Source organism: Lissotriton vulgaris, chromosome 12 (assembly GCF_964263255.1).
Source record: "Lissotriton vulgaris chromosome 12, aLisVul1.2, whole genome shotgun sequence".
NCBI lineage: Eukaryota > Metazoa > Chordata > Amphibia > Caudata > Salamandridae > Lissotriton > Lissotriton vulgaris.
This window is the reverse complement of record NC_141700.1, coordinates 185283414-185296429: the sequence shown is the minus strand read 5'-3', so window position 1 is coordinate 185296429 and position 13016 is coordinate 185283414.

Genomic DNA, 13016 nt, shown 5'->3' with positions numbered 1-13016 from the left:
TCATGTTGTCGGAAACAGTGCCTTGTCCTGCGACTCCTTACTGTTGCAGTCCCGCCTTGGTCGATGTTGCAGGTGTTCCGCGATCTGTAGTCAGGCCGCGTGCTCCCACATCCGGTCTCTCTCTCCTCCGACAGGGGTACCCTTAAATGAGTTTTGAAAAGACAGTCTTTAGAGAATTGGCAGAGGAAGGTAATCACATAAGTCTATTTCTCTCCCAACTCCAAGCAACTGGGGAAACATCCGTTACATTAGGGTTTACGACCAACGTATAAATAATTGATGATAGGTTTGCTGGTTTCTCTACAACTTTCCATCGTAACTATTTCTTTGGCATTTGTCAGTATTACATTTATTGTCGTGGTACGAGGTCTGATACCTATTCATTGCATTCGTTTATTACAGTCACGTCAGCTCTACTGGCAGAGACCCATTTTTCTAGTACGAGTCTTACAAAGCTATACCGTTCTTCAGGGCTGTGTATTTTACGAAAAAGTGCAACGTGCTATCACCATGGCCTGATGGATATCTTTCTGAGAAATGAACACGGGCTAAACAATTTTCCATTATATCGATGCATCCTATCTTTCAGCTAAACATTTTACTCTCAACAGGGTTTACTGCAACAATTTCTTCATTTCAATCTAATCTTCACTTTGCAAACATCATTCTAATTTCTACATAGTCTCTTACAACCTGGCTACTTCATAAAAACGGGGGGGCTTGCGATAACTATTCGACTCATCTTTGGGGTGACCGGGGTTTTATGAAAAACAACCAGGAACATAGCAAACTGGGGTGAGGGACTATCGTCTTGCTTTGAGTCGCAAGGGCGTTATCTAGCAGAAGGCTACAGTTCAGTTGGTAAGCGTTCAGGGACATTTCTTAAATTCTAAATTTTGTAGCTTGTTCATCAGAAAAAATCATTTCTAGGAACAACGGTTGGCCTGGGTCAGCCGTAAGTCGACCCATCTCTTACGACCAGGGGTGAGCCACATTTTTCAAACTCTCGTCCGGGGCAGCTGATACAAGACTGGGGGCGTTCTGGGAAGACGGGGATGCTTTGATCATTTTTACTGTCTGGACATTGAGACAATTCGGGACGGGGAAGGTTGCGTTACCTGAGGCATTTTTATCATAGAAGCCACTGACATGTAGTTCCCTTATTGCGGGTCAGATTAGGGAACCTCAGTCGTCTTACCTGTCCTTTCCTTCTTGGCCAATCTAGATCACATCAATATTTAGCAGAAAGGAGAGGTAGTAACATGGTATCAATGTAATTTTAGTTAAGGCAAATTTGTGCAAATACTTGCGGTATTTGGAGCCAATTGGGTGGTGCACCAGGGATGGTGGTTCGCCAATTAGGTGCCAGTCGTTAGGAAGAGTGGGAGTGTGGAAGAGAGAGAGAGAGAAAAAGAGAGGGAGAGAGAGAGAGAGAGAGAGAATGAGTGAGAGAGAGAGAGAGATATGCAACAATAGGCTAAATAGTACACGTGCAACATGGAGAGTGACCGTGTACTAAGATAGGCCATTCAGCGCGTTACACAACATGAGACATTACAGATCTGTGTTAGAATATAGAAAGCATGCAGTTTGGGACGGACGAGCATTAGGTCTGGTTCAGAGGGACATGCATTGAGTAAAAAGCACCATAGTGTTGCGCTTCTTGCACTCTCGGTCCTTTGCCTAGTTAAGTCAATGCTTCAGTCGCACAGAAAACCTTTTCTCATAGCTTCAGACATACGTGACATGGGCTCATTCACTCAACACAGGTTAGGGGTGATCGCGTCTCATCATATCATACAATGAATTGGCTCTTTCGTTACAAGAGCAGTGTGTGGGTGTCTTTAGGTGCCACCTTGCTGTGTTCGTCTGCTTCATGCATCAGACATGGCGTGGCTTCGGATCTTCACTATACCCCAGTCGTGATTCCAATGTAACCTGTAGTGGGAGGAAAAGAGGGGAAGGGAGGGGGAACAACATTCGAGCAGATCAAATGTACGGGCACGAAAATTCTTTACTTACCACATACTCGTCTTATCCCCCCCAGGATACAATCCCTGGGGTCTTGGTTTCTGAAGCCAGGGACGCGGGCAGTATGGTAAGGGTGGCAAGCGATAGGTTGTTCATGAGGGAGACGGTCCGAGTGTGGCATTTATAGGTCATGTGTGGGGAAACGTTAAAAATCAGAGGCGCTTAGTGCGAGGTATCTAGTTTGTAGATGTATCCAGCTATCAGGATCCTTAAATCATTCCCCATGCGGTGATGTCCTAAGGCACATCGGCTCTTTGGCCAACCCTGTTCCTTAGTACTTGTGAGTACCATGCCTTTATAACATTTTATCATTTACACCGTGTCACTTTACCCGTTCTCAGAAGTCGAGGTCCTTCTTCATGCGTTTGTTCCTGGGTCAGTCGCACATTTGGAGGCACCGTAACGTGCCTTAGATTCGATCGTTAATCCAGGGCTGGGTAACCATTTTCTAATAACCTTAAAAAGAGAACAAAACAGATTGCACAGAAAAACCTTCCCGCTGATCCCACATTTACAAAAGTATGCGATACCTGTTCATAGTTTGAAAAACCTTTATTAACATGATTTGATCAGCATGTAAAATATGAGAGTGCAATCGTATTTGGCCGGACACGGTGTTGGTTGAAGCACGTACAGTAGGGGGCTATTTTGCAGCATTAATAAAACGTGTAAAAAGGGTTTGTTTTGTCATTTTGCAGGAGAATAAACACGTCCATCAATGGTTGAGGGATCAGGGGGCATTCGTTTCGCAATTGGAAGCATAGTTAGACTAGTTGCAATCAAATTTTCCTAGATGCATACCGTGGGCGTGTGTCATAAGCGACGTTATGTATCAGTTACAATAATATCATAATAAATTGTACATTGAAACCAACATTTTAACGGGATCTTTTTACATGTTCGCCAAGTGAACCCTCCCTCCTTTTCGTCAAGGGTACAAAGGATCATATACATATTTCAGAACATCAAGTCTTATTAGCTAAAAACACCACGAGGTGTTCGTGAGTTCCTGTTGACACCGGCGCCATTTTGGGCGAGGCCGGGTTAGTCCGGAAGCAGCATCAGGGACAAAATGTCTCCAACAACCGGCGGTTGGACCAGAGTTCCTTTCGGTAGTTCAAAAAGACTTGTGCTAACAGAAGGGGCAGGCAATGTGGACCATCAATCAAAAAAAAGGGGGGTGGGGAGGGAAGCAAAATTTCCCCTACCGGGTCACGTTGAGGTTCAGCCGGAACTTGCTCGAATTTGTTAGCCCACAATCTTTCTGGATGGTTCAGACTGAAGCTGGCGCTGACACGAGAGCACCACCATCTTGTGGCTACGTCGTTAGTGATCAAAGCAATTGTTCCCCACCGGAAGCCTGTAGGGGCCGAGGGCTCCTGGGACTCTTGTAGAATCTTCAAGGTCGTGGAGATGCTGTCGGAGGTGGGGACTCGTGCCCAGGGGGGCAAGCGTCCTAGTTACATAGACTTTTTAGGGCGAAAAAACGGAACTGTGCTGTTGGAGCAGGACATTCGGCTTGGGGCGCTAGGGTGCAGCTGTGGCGCCTCCACCAGTACACTTGAGAGCCATCATATGTCTTGTGCTGCGCAAGTATGGCTGCGGGCCATTCTGTGTCCGGTGCTGCGCAAGTAGGGTGGCCAGCCATTCCATGTTCTGGGCTGCGCAAGTAGGGTGGCCGCCATTCCATGTTCTGTGCTGCGCAAGTAGGGTGGCCGCCCGGCTGGAGGATTTCTGCGCCGGGCCGGGGCTGGGAAACCTCCACCTGGGGAGGCGAGGGAGGCTCGTTCGCGTCGCCTCCCTCTCCCAGCCCACCCTGCACCAATTTTCAGCGGAGGTATTCGTGATGGCCGAACCAGAAGATACGAGGGAGGGGGTCATCTGCATCCGCCCCCACCCTACTCGTGGCCCGGACCGCGGCGGTGAAAACCAGGAATCCTAACCGCTAGACCATATGGGAGAAGAGGATGGGACATGCCGGGCCCATGGTGCCTTCTGGGCATCCCACCGGCGACCTCCGTGATTGCTGGCTGTCGGCAGGACCCCGCCCCACACGTGCTGAGTGTTTCACCTTCCGGATGGGCGTGACCGGTGACCTGTTGCATTTTGGGAACTTCCGGAGTGGGCGTAATATGTATTGTATTGCTCCTATTAGTATGGTTTTGTTTTACTGGAATTAAATCTTAACTTATATTGACAGAGACTTGGCTTCCTTGAATCTTTTTACTACGAGAACCTCACTGCAGTGGGGGTAGGTATTTATGCCTGGGTAATGGGGGGGTGGGGTGTCCACAAGAACGGTTTTCCTGAACGGGGGGTTGTCTATGTAGGCCTGTAATTGCTTTTGTCCACAGAGTGGGGGCAGCAGAGAGTAATCAGTCCCATTGCGCTCAAAGTTTGAGTTCATTAATGGAATGTGTACTAATCTGTCCGAAACTACTCTGTGTGTTGTTTCTGTATGTTATCCGAAAGGGTGGCTTTTGTGTTCGAGAATAGTAGCGGTAGTACGGGGTTCGTCACCGGGTAACCTAGAGCTTGACTGGGTTTCCCGTCTTAGCGCTGTTCGATCTATGAGAACTCAAACATGTCGCTGAAATCGGTCTGGCGAAATCTGTGCCATCGGGCGTAATCAAACGTGGTGGTTCTATCCGGCCTGTCTGTATCAGTCTGATTCATCTTTGTCTCACGCTTTTTCCCTTTCTGCCGGCCTGTTATCTCTGTCGGCTCTCTGCTCTTACCCGTGTTCAGTAGAGTCGGGCATTGGGCTTTCCAGTGCCCGGAATATTTACAAAAAGCACATTGATTTTGTCCTAAGTCTGTTCGCCCTGCGCGTAATGTCGGAGGATTACGTTCAGGTCGTCGTGTCTTGGGGTTGTCCTGTCGGTACATCCCTTTACACCGTTCCCTTCCTGTGTTTACTCCTTGGAACCGTGTCGCCGCTATCCCTTCCTTTGGCCTTTCAGATGCTTGGAAGGTTGTCTGTCGCGTTTCTTTACCTACTCTGACCTCGTCTCTTTCTTTTCGTAGCATTGCTTCTTTGCGCCACATACCGAGACTGTCGAGCATAATAGGCGTTGTCTTACTACTACAAAGGGCTATTCCTAACGTTTCTACTTTATCAAGGTCGAAGGATCCTATCAGTGGCCACTGTTTCTCTTGATTTACTTTGGTATACTTGTGCCATAGCTTACTATAAGCTATGGTAACTAATCCATATTTTGTGAACATGTCTTTATTAGGGGTGCCTTCCAGCGGAGCTAGATGGTCCACCTCTAATAAACGGTCCGGGTTGAACCAGCTACCAATCAGTGAGGAGAAGATAGACATGACGGATCACAATGGGGTCAAAAGTCAGCACTACCTATCTCATCACTGCGTGCAAAGACTAGACAGAATATTTCTATTCTACGTTGTTTGCAGGCAGTGAATATCTCAAGAACCAATATCAAAATGTTCGGTCAATCAAAACAATCAGTGGGGAGAATAAGTAGGCCCGCAAAGGTCAGCGTCACCTACCCTTTCACTATCTACAAAGAGGGAATCTGTTCTTTCCTGTTTGCAGACAGAGAATCTCCAGAAAACAATCTGCGAACAGTAGTTCGGGTTCAATCAATTAATCAGTGTGGGAGAGGAAAATCTCCCGAAAACAATCCACGAACCGTAGTTAGAGTTCAAACAATCAATCAGTGGGGGAGAAAGATAGGCACGACGGCTGCGTTACCTATCCTTCACTGCTTGCAAAGAGAGAGCCGGTTGTTTCTCCGTTTGCAGACAGCGAGCCTCCAAACAAATCAGCAAAGACTAATACTAGTATTTTTCAAACAATCAAACAATCATTTCGCAATTTGTCGTGTTTACACGACCTTACCCGGACCGCATGGTGAGTTTCTTGTCTTCCAAATCCAGCACCCGATCGTCCTCTTTTCTTCGTATTCCTCGCGGCACTCCTGATGGTTCCCAGTCAGGACCGTAGATCACTCGAGAGAGGTCTGTTCGGAACCAGTGAAGTTCGGATGATCGGCTGCCAGACGAGGGTCTATTGGGCAGGAGCTCTCCCGATCGTTGCAGTCGTTCACTCTGTCGTCAGGACCTCTCCCACTGGATCCACGTGTCGCTGATGGGCCCCACGTTTGGGACGCCAATTGTTGAAAAAGGTACAGGCAGAAGACCTTTTCCGAAGTTGCCCGGCGTTAGCCGCCTCTATACCCACTTAAGTTTACCAAACAAAGAGGCAGGCACTGGAGACTTGGAAGGCAGGAAACAGAAGTTTTATTCTCTCCGGAGGAGAAACACATCAGTTCGGACAGCAAGTATCGTCACGAGGTGCTCTAACTGCATCTCCGAGGCCTGGCCTCTTATACACAAGTTTATTACTTTATTGCATAAAACACATCTCTGTCAACCCTTTGATGTACGGAAAGACATCCTCAGAATCCCCGCTTCAGGCCCGTTCCCACACACATTTACAGTTGAAGTCCCCACCCCGGTCACAACGGATGATGATTATCGCGCAGCTGGACATTCCGCCGATTCACGGAATGTGTGAGGTTGATCGGATCTCATGGGGTGGGGGCTTTGATTTGCTCAAGGATCCTTTGATAGGGGGGGGGGTGTTTCCTACTGTACAGGAGGAAGGGGGCAATGACAGTACCCGCAGGGCCAGGTGGCGGCTTGGGAACGAGTGAGACAAATGGGCACAAAGGAAAGAGGGGTGTTATCAAGGGATCCGGGACCATGAAAGGGATGGAGGGAAGTGTCGCGCTGGGAACAGGATGGGGTTCCGAGGCAGAGCTGCGTGGAAGAGGGGTTTATGACCCAAGGCATGTGAGAGCGGGGGCTGGCAGCATGCGGGGGGGGGATGCTTGTGAGGGTGAAGAGCCGTGCTAGGGGTCAGCGGCGTGCAGAGTGTGGTTCTGACCAAGGCACCTAAAATGGCGGGTGCGCACGACAAAAAGTGTGGCATTCGGGGGAAAAGGGCAAGATGGCGCAGATAATGTTTACCAAACCGTATTAATTTTCCACAAAAGGTTATGGAAACCTTTCAGTTGTTGCCCACAAGACTGTGGGAAAGGAAGCAATTCCTTTTGGTAATATAACCCTCACACACTCTAGTAGTGTCATGCTTCATCATCAGGGTCACCCTGACTCCTAAAGGTCAGGGTGGGCTCAGCCATGTTTCAGGGAGCACTTAGGAAGAAATTTCCAGAGGGTATAAAGATTAAAAATCCTCCTGCAATCCAGGTATCCCTTTATTAGTGGAACTGCAGGGGATATTAAAATATACAAAAGGGAAATATGCAGGTCGCACTGTTTTATGGTCCTTTAACCCTAGTGTCAACATTTTTTAGTCCGAAAAATGGCCCAAAATCAGGTCTGGGACTTTATTCAGGGCAAAACATGTCTTCCCTGGTTATTATAGCATCAAGATATTCCCTATCTCTCTCTCTCCCTCTATACATATATATATATATATATATATATATATATATATATATATATATATATATATATATATATATATATACAAGGGCAGGTAACTGCACCTCCTTATAAAATATTGAAAACAAACCTCTTATCTTGTTTTCCTGTGGGTTTGCATTACTCCATCCCAATTTGGGAGAGTGGACGCTTCAAATGGGATCACAGCCCTGCGGGGTAGCCCTTTAGTCAAACTTATGCCAAGGTTCCTGCCCATATGCACACCTACTCGGTCTGCATCCCCCGGTCTAAACATGTTGGCACTAGGGTCATAGCACCATTTATCTCTGTGCGACCCGCATATTTCCCTTTTGTATATTTTAATATCCCCTGCAGTTCCACTAATAAAGGGATACCTGGATCTGCAGGAGGATTTTTAATCTTTATACCCCCTGGCCATTTCTTCCTAAGTGCTCCCTGAAACATGATTGAGCCCACCCTGACCTTCAGGAGTCAGGGTGAACCTGATGATGAAGCATGATACTATTAGAGTGTCTGAGGGTTATATTAACAAAAGAATTTCCTTTCCCACGGTCTAGTGGGTAACAATCTTTGCACGTCTGATTCATAAATGTCCTTACCTTTAAAAGACATATCATGCTGTTAAAAATGTTTTCTAAATATTGCTTACCTTAAAAGAACTTATCAACTTTGCCTGTAGTGTCAAATGCTTGAATAAATCCAGTGTAAACTTTAAAATGAGCAAATACCTGATTGTACTGCATGCAATCATGGTAGAGGGACACAATTGTGAATGTAATTTCTCATTGGCCATAAATAAATAAATAAACCTATCAACGCTCATGTAAGATCTGTTTGCTTACTTATAAATAAGCCATGATCAAGGCCCCTTGAAGTCATGCACCGAGCAAGAAAAGACCACAGGATTCTACTGCGCTGGTGGAGTGCACGCTGACCTGTTTATGGACCATACAAGACATGACGGTAGCAATACTTCACTGTCTTTTCAGTTTTTCACTCTTTTTGTGGTCAGAGGTGTAGCAAGGATGGTGTGGGGCCTATAATAGAAACAAGGTACGAGGCCCCCGACTGCTGTTTGGTTAGCAAATTACAGCACTAATCAGGGTACAATTGGCCCCTCAGGAATCTGGGACCCAATGCTGCTACACCTGCTGCACCATTGATAGCTTCGCCCCTGTTCGAGGTAAGAAACACTTTCTGCTTGTGTAACAAGTGTGAATGATCTCAGATAACAGATGGGGTAGAAACATGTGCATAACGTGACACCAGCCGGCAGCAATCTGCAATCTCTAATAGTGTGGCTCAGTATTTATTGTGTGGCCTGTCGCTCATGCATTAATGCCGCAACGCATTTAAGTAGTGATACACAATCTTTAACTGTGATCAGCACAGCCTTTTGTAACGTTCTGCGTAGAAAGAAGCCTTTCTGTGCTGGAATGAAGAATGAATTAAAATAATCTTCTAAATATTGAATTTGAAACAAAAAAGCCATATGTAAATAGAGATTGTTTTAATATAACTCACATCATTGCAGTGTAAACCCCATTTACTGTCCCATTTATCACAGTTTTTAACCTTAAACTAGAGCAGCCCTTTGTTAACATATAAAGAAAATACATAAGCAGAACGGGAGGGGACACCGTATGTCCTATTTTAACAACCTACTATGTTGTTTTATCTGTTCATGTAAAACTCTTTAAATGTGAATTTAATCAGTTTTTTTTACAGAGTTTTATATTGCGCAAACTTGACCAGAATCAAGTATCAGAGCGCTTTACACAGCACCAGTTGCATTACATGAGGACATGAGGACACAATCATTTTTGTTTGACAGAGGGAGATCAAGTGATTTGGCCAGAATCACAGGATGTTCAGCTGTCATTGCCGAGACTCGAACCCAGGGGCATATTAACAAGGAACAGGGAAAGTTAACGCTAAGGGTGCTTAGTGTTAATTTTTTTAACGCCTGCTATCGCTAGATAATATCAACTGGTTATCGCATTATTAACAACGCTAATCGCCTAGGCGGTAAAAAATCCAGCAATAGCGGCATTTTGGGAGGTTATCACTGGCAATGCAGCGATAAAACTACAAGGATAGGGATATCCTTGTTGATAGGTTATGGTGGACTTAGCCATGTAATCCACCTGCCATTGGATTACATGGCTAAGTCTGAAAAATAGCAGACGTAAAAAAGCAGCGTTAACCGTGGTTAGCGCTGATTTTTTGTCTCTAACAGGGTTAGCGTGAAACTTGATAATAGGAGAAATGTCGCTTAGCAACATTTCTCCTATTATTTGGCTCTGGAACGCCCACTTTGCATCTCATTACAGATGCAAAGGGAAGCGTAGTGAAAAAGGGTGCTAACATGCGATTTTGCGTGTTAGCACCCTGTTGTTGATAGGGTGATATTTTTATCTCCGCTTCTTTGGCTTTTAAAGCCCAAAAAGCGGAGATAAAGCCCTTGTTAATATGCCCCCCAAGTCCCATGATTCGAGAGCGACAGCCCCAGCCGTTAGGCCAACTCGTCTCCTGTCATATTTTTAACTAAGGGCCATATTATCAAGCAAGGGCGATACATTATTGCCACTTTTATCGGCAAGAAACTGCCGCTAAAGGTGCGATAATGGGCTTGATAATATGCCCTTGTGAATTCCCATAGAAGCCCAGGTTCTGGTGTTAACCTGGGCTTCTATGGGAATTCTCAAAGCCATATTATCAAGCCCATTATCGCCGCTTTAGCGGCAGTTTCCTGCCGATAAAAGCGGCGCTATTGTATCGCCCTTGCTTGATAATATGGCCCCAAGTTTCTTCTGCCCAAGTCTCTGTAATCTAATTGTGGTGTTATTGAAACGACAGAAAGTGATATGCTATTTTAGTATTTCACGTTTGTGATTCTTTATATTCGGTACTGATGTTTCTCATTTTCTTTTTTTATGTTAACTGGAGAAGGCATTCCCTATCAAGTCGTAAAATGGAGTCTACATGTCTTTCTCTCAAAGGATATTAAAAGCTCTATTTCTTGGCAAAAAAAACTATAAACACATTGATCTATCCATGCTTCTCAAAATTGTACTGTATGAACTTTCCTGTGAAAATTCTAATCCAGCCCAAACTCCTCTCCTACTGAAACGGACTGATCTTAATACTGTACATGATGTAAAAGGCTCAAAGAAACATGGTGTTCTATTGGTTAAAATGAGGGTCAGCTAAAGGTCAAACCATTCAAATGTAGTTTGAAATGTGCTTAAATTGATGTCTACAAAAATGAGTGTTTCTGATGCCAAAGCAGCTCATGCATATTTCGAATCTTTAATCATGAAGCATTTAGGAGGAAGCCGTACTAAAATTATCTCTTGTGTCTTAAAAATCACCCCCCTGTAAAACATTTTTTTTATTCAGCAGAGAAATACATTCAAGTTTATAATTATTCTTCTCATTCAAATCACCTAATGTGACAAACGCCAGGAGATGCAATAGTTCATCTGCTAAAGAGTCTCTTTATGAGTTGAGGCTTCAGTGCTTTAATGGGGAAATTGGCTGATTTGAGTAAATCATGTCTCCGCCACCCGAGTAATCATATTTGTAGCAGTCTCCTGCCGACCTAACCTCTACTCTGAAAACAAAAACACATTTACTCTTTCAGCATGAAATATTTTGTTTCATGATCTACAGCTATGGCGCGAGAGAAATTCATTTTAGTATTCTCCTATGGTAATAAACGGGAACGTCTCGGAAATATTTATTGTCGTCATTAGCTGTGCAGGTCAAAAAACACGTTTACAAAAAAAATCGTGACAATAATTCTTTAAAAATGAATTCCTCTCATCATGATTTTGTCGTGCCTTAAGATAGCCTGATAAAAGCACTGGGGGCAGAAATGTTGAATGTATTCTTTAGCTTCAAATAGTTCTGGAGCTAACCTCTCACTTGGTGTTTGGTCGTGATCCCCTTCTTTGTGCTGCAGCGACGCAGACGAGTTCTGGGTGTTTCTATTTTTTTTGTCTACACCACATACATGAAATCGGAAAATTTCCGAGTTAGTCCATGAGCTCCTCATAGGAGAGCTTGGAAACACGAACACGTAAGGATTGTCAAACTCTGCTGTTCACTAACACGAATATTTTTTTTCGTAGTTAGCCAGTGGGGCACCTCCGCTAAAGCGGAGGAATATCGCCTCACTAGGTGCAAAGAGAAAAAAAACACAATAATGACGCATCGTTAATACCATTACGTAATTATCATTTTCTTCTTCAGTAAGGAGCCAGACAGAGTTGGGGGGGCTGAACTTTTTTCGTCTGGGAGAGGGAGGAGGAGTGGTTCCTGCTGCACCTTAAGTGCGTATGATGGTTTGGCCTGTTCGTCTTGGGTCGGCCAAACGGTCATGCATACTTTGCATGTTTTCAATAGGCTGTATTGTACAACCTGGGTGGAGAACATGCCCAGCCTCCCAGTCCCCATCTGAGCAGCGAACTGTGGCGCTCAGACCAATCACGGGTCTGAGCGCCCCTATGGAGAACATGCAAAGTATGCATGACCGTTTGGCCGACCCAAGACGAACAGGCCAAACCATCATGTGCACTTAAGGTGCAGCAGGAACCACTCCTCCTCCCTCTCCCAGGCGTAACAAGTTCAGCCCCTCCGCCCCCGCTAGGATTGGCTAGGGGAGCCTGGGTGCTTCCTGTTCTTGTGTCGGAGGATAGGCGGCAGCTGGCGACCAGCGACTACAACAAGTCTTTTTTCCAAACCCCTCTTCCTCTTCCTGCCCCCACCACTGTTTCCAACCATCCACTACTGGTTGGTGCATCTGCTAAAGACAGGAAAAAGAAACTAAAGCATGTAACCGAGGATGCTGAGTGGAATCACTACCTAAACGCACTAGGGTCTCTTTTGTCATCCCTCCTTGGATTACTTTTATGTGCTCTCTAATTTCATTCAATACTGTGTTTGCAGCAACAACTTGGCACCATAAGCCAACATCGAACCTAAGCAAATTTCCGTAGTCTTAACCATGAGGATGAACTTATTCTCGGTCCACATGAATAGTTAGAAACACTGGTCACCTGTATAATAATACATAACTGATAGAATTCTTACACTCTATCTAAGTGACCCTAAAGACTGGCACGTAAATGCTCCATGTCCTTGCCAAAACAGGCATGCCACTTGCTCTTTCTGCAGCCTGACTGTAACTGGTAAACAATGTAATGCAAACAAAGACTTTCAGACATCCAAAATTGCTGAAGTCAATTTGGATTGATCCTGAAAGAACCGATGGCAAATAAAGAATCCATTAGCACAGTGGAAGAATAAAATGGGCATACTCTCCATGTAAACCATAAGGGCCCATTTTGCACTAAAATACAGCACCAAATGCTAATTTAGCCTAATAACGCTAAATTTCATGTAATTTTCTGAAATTTCATGTGACAATAAACATTGCCCAAAAGTGTAGCTACATATTTGACATATTCCCTCTAAAATGACTCCCTGACATTTTACTGTAACTTAACGCAACTTCAGAA